At 37.2% G+C, this 12,216-nt stretch overlaps 1 protein-coding gene across 2 annotated transcripts in view; it reads left to right on the top strand.

Moving 5' to 3' along the window:
• The window catches only part of CREB5 (cAMP responsive element binding protein 5), a 1,721,100-nt gene that overhangs the window by 483,658 nt on the left and 1,225,226 nt on the right, over positions 1-12,216 (top strand). The gene's annotated exons all lie outside the window — the stretch shown is intronic.

Here is a 12,216-nt window from a genome sequence, read left to right on the forward strand (position 1 = left end):
ATCCACACCCCCACCAGGGGCAGCAATGTCTTAGACCTGGTCATTACCAACATAGGCAACCAGTGTTCTACACCAGAGGTCAATTCCTCGTTGATCAGATCCGACCACAAGCTAGTCATCCTAGACATCCACATTCCGCCCCCACCCCCCATTAGGGAAACCACTGTAAAAAATTTCTCCAAAGCCAACTTCACACTTCTTAAGACAGAAGGGGCAAACTTCACAACACCCATGCAGACGGACAATAGAGGCTTGACTGCTGAATCCTACACAAATGCACTTTATAAGCACTTACACGAGTGCATGGATCATGCAATACCCAACAGAACCAAGATGTTATCCTCCAAAAAAAGGAAGCCAATCTGGTAGTCCCCTGCCATAAACAAACTCTACAAGAGAAGAAAGAAACTGTTGCAAAAAAGAGTAAAATCCCATGATTGGAAGAACTCCCTGGTCAGCTTCAGTAAAAAAACTGAGATCCCTCATAAAATCCTCCAAAGCTAGTTACGAAAACAAAATTGCCACTGATTCTAAAGACAACCATAAAGCATTCTATAGAGATGTCAAGAATCTCAATGGCAACACTCAGATCTGGTCTGAGTTACAGCACGATGGCACTAAATATACAGAATCAACTGATATTGCCAACATCCTGGCAGATAGGAGGATACAAACTGGAAGTCGACCACCACAATAAATGGATAAAATGTATTTATTGTGAACAGATAAGCGCTTTCACGTGTGCGAAGACACGCTTCTTCAGATCCTTATCCTGGCAGATAGGGTCAGTGCTAACTTTACCCCTTTCTCACTCCCTAAAGGGCCCATCTCTATACTAGAAGAATGCAAAGTTCCTGTAATCACATTTGCACAGGTAAAAGCCACACTCTCCAAAGCCATGAATACAGCATCCATGGGACCTGACAACATCCCAGACTGCATTCTAAACAAACTACAGAACAAACTGGCACCCCACCTAAGTACCATGTTCAAACATAGCCTCACCTCAGGCTTTGTGCCCACTGAATGGTGCACAGCAACATTTATCCCACTCCACAAAGAGGGAGCCACCACGGACTCCGGGAACTACCGCCCTATTAGCCTGACGAACCTGGTTTACAAGGCTATGGAATGTATCATCATGGAACTTATAAACAATGACATTGGTAATCTCCAAACTCTGGACCCCACCCAGTTCAGGTTTGTAAAAGGCAGATCATGTCTCCTAAACCTGATAGACTTCTTTGAAGCGGTCACCAAAGCCATAGATGAGGGTATGGTGGTTCACACAGCCTATCTAGATCTCGCCAAGGCTTTCAGCACCATCCCCCACTCTGGAATTATAGATAAACTCACTAAACTAGGTATAAATTCCTATGTCACAAGATGGCTTGCCAACTGGCTCACTGAAAGAACCCACACTGTGAAAGTAGCAAACTCCAAATCCGACTTCAGACCAGTGACAAGTGGAGTACCACAGGGTTCAGTCATGGGTCCTGTCCTGTTTGGTATCTACTTCTCAGAAGTACAGGCTAACACAGAAAGCCTTTGGCTAATGAAGTTCACAGATGACTGTAAACTGGGAGTCATAATCGAAACTCCTAACGATGTGGACATCCTACAAAAGGGCCTCACTGAGACAGATGCCTGGTGTCAAAGCCATGGCCTCAAGCTCAATGCCAAAAAGTGCATTGTCATCCCTTTTGGTATAAACTCTGTACCCATGAACTACCACATAGGCGGTAGTCTACTTAACACCGAAAGTGTGATAAGAGACCTTGGGACACAGGTGGACAGTAGTCTCTCCTTTGATAATCACATCGCCACAGTAATCAGGAAATCCTTCTATGTGGCACACCTCATCGCAAAAGGTTTCTCATCCAGGAAAAAAGAGGTCATTGTTCCCCTCTACTCATCACTCATTAGACCCATTATAGAGTACAAAGGCCCTTTTGCGTACCTCACAAGACATCTACAACAACAAGAAAGGCCGCAGAAATACCTCACAAAGAGGATTACCAGCCTCAAACAGATGCCCTATGCAGACCATCTCAAAAAACTCCAGCTTTACTCTGTCGCATATCGCCTACTCAGGCGATCTCTGCCTAATATACAAAGCTATGTCAAACCCAGAACTGTTGGACATGCTCCATTTAAAGAAATCCGAATCCCTCCAAGTTACACACTCTATGGACCTAAACCTTGTCACCACAATAAACAGAACAAGCTGAAGGGATAGATTCCTGTCCCAGAGACTTTCCATAGTCTGGAACAAAATACCTATCTATATCAAACAAAGCTCCTCATTAGCACTCTTCAAGAAAAACCTTGATGATTGGATGGGAAATAGGAAATTCACTCCAGGGATCACTTCTATGGCTCTGTTCATGTCCTCCCTGCAATCTTGTGGGTTTCTCCCAGATGCTCTGGTTTCCTCCCATATCCCAAAGATGCTACAGGTGGACTTGACACTATAAATTGGCCCTAGGTGTGAGTGTGTGCATGTGTGTGCCATCTGTGGAAGGTTGGGCGCCGGGCTGGCAACTCAACACAGTAAAACTCCACTGCCAGTCATTGTTCCTCTGTGGTGACACCTAACGGGAAAAGCCAAAAGCAGAAGAAGAAGATCATCATGAAAACTGCGGGATATATCTAGGAAAGGTCATGAATGAAGCAAACAGAACCAACAGTTCTGCATTCCTTCTAATACAAAACATTGCATCCAATCCCAAACAACAATCTGTACTCTTCCCCTTGTGCTGAAGAGAGCCTGCAGCTATGTCTCCTCATGGCTTGTAGACAGATACTGACTCGCTATCGAACATATACTTAACAATTGTTTTGCCCAATGTCTTTCAAGCCTGGCTCTGATGTTGTCAGGAAAACTGTGCCAGTTTCATGAAGGCTGTCATTATTTGGAGGCAAAGTGTACCCTGGGTTGGTGGCTGCTGCTTCTGGGGTATACCTGCTGTTGCATGGTGTGGCAAGACTTTGCCATGCACTTTTCTTACCATGTCAGGAGCTCTGAACCCAGACATCATGAAGAGAGCCAAAATGCCCCAGGCTAGTTAGAGATACACACATACACCTTGTATGCAAACTGATTTACATACCTGCAGCCCTATCCGGGGTCCCCTAATACTTTAGACATGCACCTGACTGTGCACTAAGGACATCTGTACATAGTTAGATTTCCATTTGTAGTTCATCTGGTAATTAATGCAACTCAGGCTGTGCTGGCACTTAGAATCATTGGCTGCGTCTTCTAAACTTGGAATGATAATAATTTCAAATGTCTTTGTGCACAATGATAATTGTTGTGTATTTAGTACTTATAGTTATATATTAATTAGTAATTATAGTATAATAACATTTACACAATACAAACAAACTTGAATCACCAAGAAACAAGACTACTGAAGTACGAGTTCACCAAGAACCCACTGGCTGGGTGATACAACGAGAGAAAGACTGGATATAAAAGTGTATAAAAACTGAATTTATTACAAATAAAAACGTTAAGCGCTTTCATCTAATACAACTTAGACTTCATCAGAACCACATGTATAATGTTACACACACTTTAAATAAAGTAACAGGACATTTCAAATAATTAACCCACCAATCCCATGAACAGGTCTCCTCAAGCAAATATAAGTTCCATAGCATACTATCAAAATACAAGTTCAACTCATTCAAAACACTAAATGCTGGTAATACCTTACTCATACGTACGAATAAAATTTAAATAGCTACTTATGACAATATGTTATTGCATAATTGATTAAAAACTTTGTGTTTAGATTTCCTTTAAAACTAGAGGGTCACACCTTAGCTTGCAATATACGTTTTATTGAAATATATTCATTAATACCTGGTGGTGCCGTGACATTTAACAAAATCTGCCACCTAACTTCCTTCTCACCCAAAATGTACTTTATACTCCCACCTCTATTAGATGCATTCACTACCTCTAGTATTGCAAACTTAAAGGTTGTGCATCTTATACTATCCCTTACATGCCTATACAAGGCATTATTGTCATCCTTCCTCTTTATCGCCTATAAATGTTCATATATTCTGTCTTTAAATCGTCTCCCTGTTTGCCCCACATAAAAACTAGGACAAGATGTACATAGGACAAAATATATGACATTTTTGGTATTACAATTGCCGTGACAAAAATAAATTACATTTTTACTATGTTGCTCACCTGTATAGATGTATCCTCCAAAATTGCCCCAGATTGCTTGCAATGCCCACATTTCCTAGTACCAACCTTACATCCTTTGAGACTTAAACCGTTCCTTTCAAATTTCTTTTTTAAATCTACTGCTATTTATTATTGCTAGTTTGAACTATTGGGATGCAAAACACCCTGGACTGCATATTTGAAATGAAAAGCATCACAACGTAGAGGTTCTGAAACATACTGAAAGCTAACTTAAAAATGAGCCTGCAGTCTGCATATTGAATGCAAAAAAGCTTACAACTAAAAAAATACTATGTATAATACACTCCAGCAGTATAAATATATTGCATATATTCTGTTGGATTTATTACAAGGTTTTAACCATTAGTTCTTATGACTTTAGCATCACTGATCCTTTTATAGGTGTTTTGTTTAATATACCTAACCTCCATGAAAATAAGACCAAGCCTCCCTTCAGACCTATACTTTCAACTGCAGGGTCTGTAACTATTTATTTGGATTATTTAATTAATCCTATGGTCCAAAAGTCATTGTTTATTGAAGATTCTTGGGATTTTTTAGATAAACTTAGGTTATTTCAGTTTAAAGTGGAAATGTTTATTTTGTCTACTGTTGATGTTCAGTCTTAATATAAATCTCTTTCTTAGTGTAGAGGGATTTGAATATTTTAGATCATACTTAACCAAATATACTAGATGGTATGATAACTACACTAATACCACCTGTTTATTAATGGATTTAGTTGTCTTTTTCTTTTATTTTAATAAGGGTTGTTACCAACAAGTTAAAGGAGTTGCTATGCGGGTACCAATAGCCTTATCCTATGCTAATTCTATTATGGGATGGTTGGAAAAGGAAATACTGACAAACCCCATAGGATATGAACATTTACATTTTATGCTTGTTTTGTGGATGACTATTTTTTGTATAGAAACATCCACAGAATTAATGTTTTACATTTTTAAATCATCTCGATGAAAGTACAACTGTTTTAAAGATTTAAGATAGGAAGAGGCTTTTTTGGATATTAGTATTAAAATTAATTCTTTAGGTAAAGTAATTGTTAGTGCATTATATCAAAAAACGACTACAGATAGTAGTTATTTGTTTTAAAATACAGTGGTGCTGCAGTAGCGTTGTCGCCTCACAGCAAGACGTTGTCCCGTTCGATTCTCAGCTAGAGCGTCTTCTGTGTGAAAGCATGCGTGAATGAGCGTGCCTTCGTTGAAGGTTGTGCGTCAGGGCTGGTAACTCGGCACGAAAAAGTCCACTACCAAACATTAGCGGACCGGAGTTCCACTGTGGCGACCCCTAACCGGGATAAGCTGAAAGACACAACAACCACCACAAATTTACCAAGGGTAATATTCCTAGACATCAGTTTATTAGGGTGGCAAGACTTATAACAGATGATGTACTATTTTAACAAGTTGCAATTTATTAAAGAAATATTTGTTAAGAGAAGTTATAAATCCATATACTTGGATGGTATAATATAGGAAGTTAGTACAAAGAGATATACTGATTTTCCACCCATTTTATTAAAAGATTTTAGTGTTAAAACTGATAGTAATGAATTATAGTCTAGTTTGAGAAAATTACCTTGTTGTATTGAATTGCCAGCAGAGAATATATTTATATAATTTGTTTTTAAATGGAATATTATTAAAGGAAATCCAGATTTACATTTTATAGCATGTGAAAACCACAATTTGTATATAGAAAGGGATATACCATAAAATATTGGATATTTAGAGACAATACAAAGTTATTCAGAATTACACCTACACAGAGAATGGAACCTTTTTATGCAAAATGGTAAGGTTATATTCTTACCATATCATAATGTAACATTATCTAGAATAGATTAGATTTATCTGTTGTTCTTAAGGGTTGGTATATACTGCAGTATGTAAAGTCTGTTTTATTCAGCCAACCTGCTTTCTAGTTAATTAATGTTTAAGTCATGCGTATGTGAATTAATTAAGTGATGTGTATTTAAACTCGTGTTTTTAACTCTAAATCTACTCTGAAGAGGTCAGTTTTATGTGATGGATGAAAGTGCTTAGTAAACATTTATTGAATTTTACTTTGCTTGCTTTGTGGATTTTGTTTAAAATATTGACACTCATGAAGTTTTTCTGCTGTTTTCTCTGGTTAAGCCTATAACTTTAGTGGTTTACAATATTTTGCTGCTGGTTTTCTGCATAACCTTTATGTAGTGGAAGGACCGGCTATAATAGTATAGTGGGAGGCTTGGCATAATGGCTAAAGATGTTTGCTTCATAGGCAAAAGGTAGAGGGTTTGATTCTCACCTTGGGTTACTGGCTAAGCTTAAAATGGCTCTTCAAGGCAGTTAGCCTAGTATTCACCTATGAACATTATAGTCCATGCGTCACTTCAAGGCTGCTTCTGCCAGGTATGAATGTTACAGTTTTTAAATGTATCAGTATTTCTACAATTTATGGATCTGCACATGTCTAAGATAACCAAACAGTGTGTTAATACCATAGTGATGAACTACAAAGGGCAATCAATGTTTTTGTTTATTTCAGGCACAGAACATTAGTAGCTCGATGACCCATTAGTCTGTCTGTTTGGTGATTTAATGCTGGGGTGTTAATCGTCCCTAGTGCCCTTTCATAACAATGCTGGATAAGGTCAAGGTAAAATCACTCAGTGTGTGGAAGCGGAAGGGATGTTTGTCTGAGTAAAATACATATAGTTTTATAAATAGATATAAATACATATAGTTTAAGTAAAGTAGACTGGCATATTTGATACAAGGAAGTGTCATACACTGGGGGAGTGGTCATGGATGATATGGGTGGGGACAATAAAATTTTTCAATGCATAGATGGGGTTAGAAAATGCATACAGAATGCATAAACTGGGGTTGTTACAATTATTAACTTTAAACCATGACTGCAGTTTTACTGAGATGGTAGTGTTCTGTAATTTTAATATAAACGGTTAAGAGTAAGTCCCCCACCAAGTCCCCATCAGCAGAGCACTGCATATTGCTTGCCTGCAGTACTTCAGTCACATAAGTGGGTGTAAAAATGAAATTGCACAGTGGGTGGGAGTGCTACATTTAATGCAGTAGAACTTTTTATATCTGAATAACTGAAATACTAAGTGAATATTTATTCAGAAGGCATTTAATATTTTAGTAAATACTTTTATGCAGTGGAAAAACATTTTTTTTATCTTAGAACAGTGAGTTCCAATGAATCTCAGCGCAAGAAAGACCATGTGATTAGAAATATTCCAGATTTTCAACAGTGGACTAGAGAATGGAGCTGCACCTCCCAGCCCTAACTCCTCCCAATAACTTTTTAACCCAGAAAAGTGCAGTATTTATGTGCATTGCAGCCAAAAGTGACTACCTTGTAGGAACACAAGAACACAGAAACTTTACTGGGCATGCAGTCAGGGGACCCATAAGATGGCTAGCCTTATACAACTTTAAGAAGATACCCATAAAAGTTCTTGTCACCCTTTTCACACATTTAATAGTGATCACCTCCCAAATCAAGGAGAGCCATGCATGATAACCTTGGTGCAAATTCTTTGTGTGCACCCATCCAATCTTCAAGACTAGTCTTAATGGTTGCTAAAGTAGCACTTTATTTGGCTTACATTGGCAGCTTGTTCAATAAGCTGGGAGTACACTCAGTTAAGAACCTGTCCCCTCAATGAGTCTTGTTAATTTTTTGTTGTAGATGTAGCTCCTTAGTGCAGGTGTTTCTAGAACCACTGGTCTTGTGAAGAAATATAAGACCATATAGGAGTGTGTGTTTCATGGCTTGCAAAGCTAGACACATGACACCTTGGAGTAGCCAGTAGGATACTTTGTCAGGATAGTTGAAGGGTTTGCAGCTTTAATTTTGGGGAGCTTTCCATTTGAGCTTAGATTTGTACATTCCAAAAGGGGCACTGTATTCACTAATGGGTCTAATAAGGGAAGAGTACAGTGGTAGGATGACATATTTGAATCTTGAGGATAGTCCCTCGGAAATTAACGGGGTCAGATAGAAGAATTTCCTGACTATGGCCGAAACATGATGATCAAATGAAAGAGTGTTGTCCACATAATTGCCCAAGACTGTTATGACCATGTCTGTCTGAGGAGGAGACTATTTATAATGTATGAAGTGGGAGCAGCTTTTTTGACCCATCTATGTGCTCTAGACCATTGTTGGTACACCAATTAAGCTCTAGACCATTTTTGGTATACCAACTATGTGCTTAGACCATTGTTGGTGCACCAACTATGGCTCTAGACCATTTCTGGTATACCAACTATGTGCTCTAGACCATTTTTGGTATACCAGCTATGTGCTCTAGACCATTGTTGGTACATCAACTATGTGCTGTAGACCATTTTTGGTATACCAGCTATGTACCTATTCCAGCTGTTGCAGTTGCTGTTTAATAAAAGTGAATAACAGTTGCCAGCTGGCAGTCATCAGCAAACTTGCTGAACTACACTTCTGAGATATTTGCTTGGATGTTTGCAAAATAAATGCGAAATTGGAAAGGACGTAGCACCGGTGTTTGTGGTAGCCCACTAGTTGCTACCTAGTTACTATATTCAGAGACGGTACCAGCAACTTCCACTGTTTGGGATATGTGGCATCTGTTTAGATAGCTAATTTGCAATCAAATGGGCAACACAGAGATCTACATTATGTTTATCTCTTTTTTTTTTCAATAATACCAGAATGGGGGATAGTGTCAGGGTATAAATGTTTTTACTGTAACAGACATTCTAATAAAAAATCAGGTGGAGGTGTTATGATAGGGATTAAACATTATTATGAGACTTGTGATTATTACATGTTCAGTGATAACACCAATACTATAGCCTGTGTAACTGTGACAATAAAGACAGCACTGGAACATATAACAATTGTTGGAGTGTATAGACCACCAAAGTCAAGTGCAGATGAACTAGAGGAATTAATACATTTCTTACATGAAACACAGGAGGGAAGAATAATATTAGCTGGGGACTTAAATTTACCAGAAACAGACTGGAATAATATTGATTCTACAACGTTAGTAAGAAAATTATTCACAGTATATATTCAGGAACAACAATTGCTTCAGATTATAAAAAATACTACCAGGGACAGAATATACTAGACATGGTTTGTGTTCCCAAAGAAATGACTGTAACTTCAAGTCAAGTTTTACCACCACTGATGTGCATTGATATTGGGGTTATAAAGGTTAATTTGTTGATAGATTTCAGTTTGGCAGAATTATCTAAGCCAATGCACAGAATGTTAATTAGAGATTATATGGAAGCAAAACAGTCACTATGTAAAACTTACTGGAGTGAGGTATTCAGTGGAAAAACTGCAGATGAAATGTGAAAAGTTTTGAAAGAGAAATTGTTTGAGTGTAAAAAATCAAAAAAAAAAATGTTTAACATCAGGATCTAGGCATGCAACATCAAGGGTGTATATTTCCATAAGAACAAGATATCTGATTAAGGTTATGCGACAAATAATATAAGAAATGGAAGACAGGTTGAACTACAACTTTGAAAACTGAAATAAACAAGCTGAACAAACAGATTAAGCATAGTGTGAGACAAGATCAAGAAAAAATTGAAGAAAATTTACATAAAGATATTGAGCTTAATAGGAAACCTTTTTATAGATACATAAGATGTGGAAGGAGTAAAGACACACAGATTGATAAACTGTGTGCAGATTCTAAAATGTATTCTCAGACACAGCAGATTATAGATATATTTACAAAATCTTATGCAAAACAGTTTGGCTCCACAAAAGGGGTGGTAAGTTGTCCAAGTGACATCCGGGTAACCCCAGATACTGGAATCAAATTAGATTATATTGAAAAAGAACTGCACAAACTGGATCCAAACAAAGCACAGGGAGGTCACGGAATTAGTAACAATGACCTGAGAACACTTCAGCAAGAACTTACAGTACCATTATACCTATTATTCACTAGGTCATATAAATATGGGGAGATTCCTCAAGATTGGAGACATGCGCTTATTAAGCCTGTTTTTAAGGGAAAGGGGAGTAGGAAAAACCCAGAATCATATAGACCCATAAGTCTACTTTCATGTTGTGGAAAAATAATTGAGAAGATAATATTGGATATGTTATTGTCAGGACTGGATAGGTTGGGACTTGAAACCATATATCAGCATGCATATGTTGAAAAAAGATATATTACCACCTGTAACTTGATGTTCTATAACATTATAATAACAGCTATGATGAAAAATTGTGCTGTGATGTAATTTATATAGATGTAGCTTCAGCATTTGACAGGGTCAGACATATAACACTGATCAATAAATTAGTACAACTTAGTATTGATGTACTCTTGATAAGATGGATAGCTGGATGGCTTACAAATAGGACATGGCAAGTATCATACAGCAACTGGACAGGCAAAATCCTTGGTTACAGTCAGGGTGGTGTCCCACAGGGCTTTGTCCTAGGTCCTTACTTTTTTAGATTGTATATTTCAGACCTAACTTTTTCATCTGAGGTGTAATGCAGTCTATATGCAGATGATATGAAATTGGGTAAACTGATTACATGCGTTACAGATAAGTCAGGCCTGCAAAATAACTTGACTAAATTGACCATTTGGGCACAGGAGAATAATATGCTGATAAATACATCAAAAACTAAGCATATGAGATTTGGTAGGCATAAATTGAAAGGTGAATATTTACTACAGCACACAGTGATTCAAATTGTAGACTCATTTAAGGACCTGGGCATATGGGTAGATTCAGCTATGAGTTTTTCTAATCATATCAACTTATTGGTTAATGATAGGTATAGAACTATAGCTTGTATAAAATGATTTATAAAGTTTAGGAAATCAGAAATAATGAACTCATTGTTTGTTAGTTACATTAGACCCAAACTTGAGTATGGAATAACAACATGGAAACCCTATAAGAAAACAAGCATGAGTAAACTGGAAAGAATATGACAGAAATACATCAAGGGTATCCATGGATGTGAAAAGTTATTATGAAAGACTAAAATATCTGAACTTGTACAGTGTCTCTTACAGACATCTAAGAGGAAATCATTTTCAGGTATATAGGGCATTTAGGGACAACTACCTCTGGGAATGTTTGGGGTTAACAAAACGTTCTAGAGAATCAGGAATGCAGCCTTTTATGTGATCTGGTCCCATGAAGGACACTGATGGGTATGCAACGTGGTATGTGGTCTGATCCCATGAAGGTGATATTTTTAGCCTTTGGCAGGGGTTCTAAGGCTTGCTCCAAGAAGATTTCAAAGAACTTAAATTTTCAGTGATAAAGATAGTTTATTATAAAACAACTTAGATAAAAATAAGCGTGCCAAGTGTATCCAAGTAGACTAAAAAAAAACACAAATAGAAAACACACTTGCAGAAACCAGATTATCCACCAGAGAAACAGCACCACATGCAATGTAAAAACCAAGGACACTTTTTTAGTGTCTACTAATAACAAATTTAATTAAACATTTAGCATATGATCTTTCATCCATACAAAATCGACAATGGACTTCATCAGAAGCATGATGCTTCATGCTAAAACAATCACAGATAAATCCATGCATTTAGTTATCACATGACTGATAGTAACCAGCTTCAACTTTATATGAAAAATGGTTCATCAAAAAGTTGAATAAATTTTAATAAATTTGATAGTAAAATACTAGTACCAAAACTTCATCAAACAAAAATCCTACATTAAAAACACATTAATTCTAACCTTCCTTAAGGTCATGATACTTCCAAAAAATAGATTCAAAGTAAATATGTTCAGTATAGTCAATAAATGTATTAAATTCATTTTATGTAGTATTGTACTTGCACATCAATTTTACACACATTGCTCAATTTTTTTCTAACTTAGCCATACTTTTTTCTTAATAGTGTTTTAATGGAAATGAATGAATTAATACCTGGAACTATACCTGCATCCAACCTAAGCTGC

The sequence above is a fragment of the Protopterus annectens genome, chromosome 3.part1, assembly GCF_019279795.1.
Source record: "Protopterus annectens isolate FY-2018-M chromosome 3.part1, PAN1.0, whole genome shotgun sequence".
Taxonomy (NCBI): Eukaryota; Metazoa; Chordata; order Ceratodontiformes; family Protopteridae; genus Protopterus; species Protopterus annectens.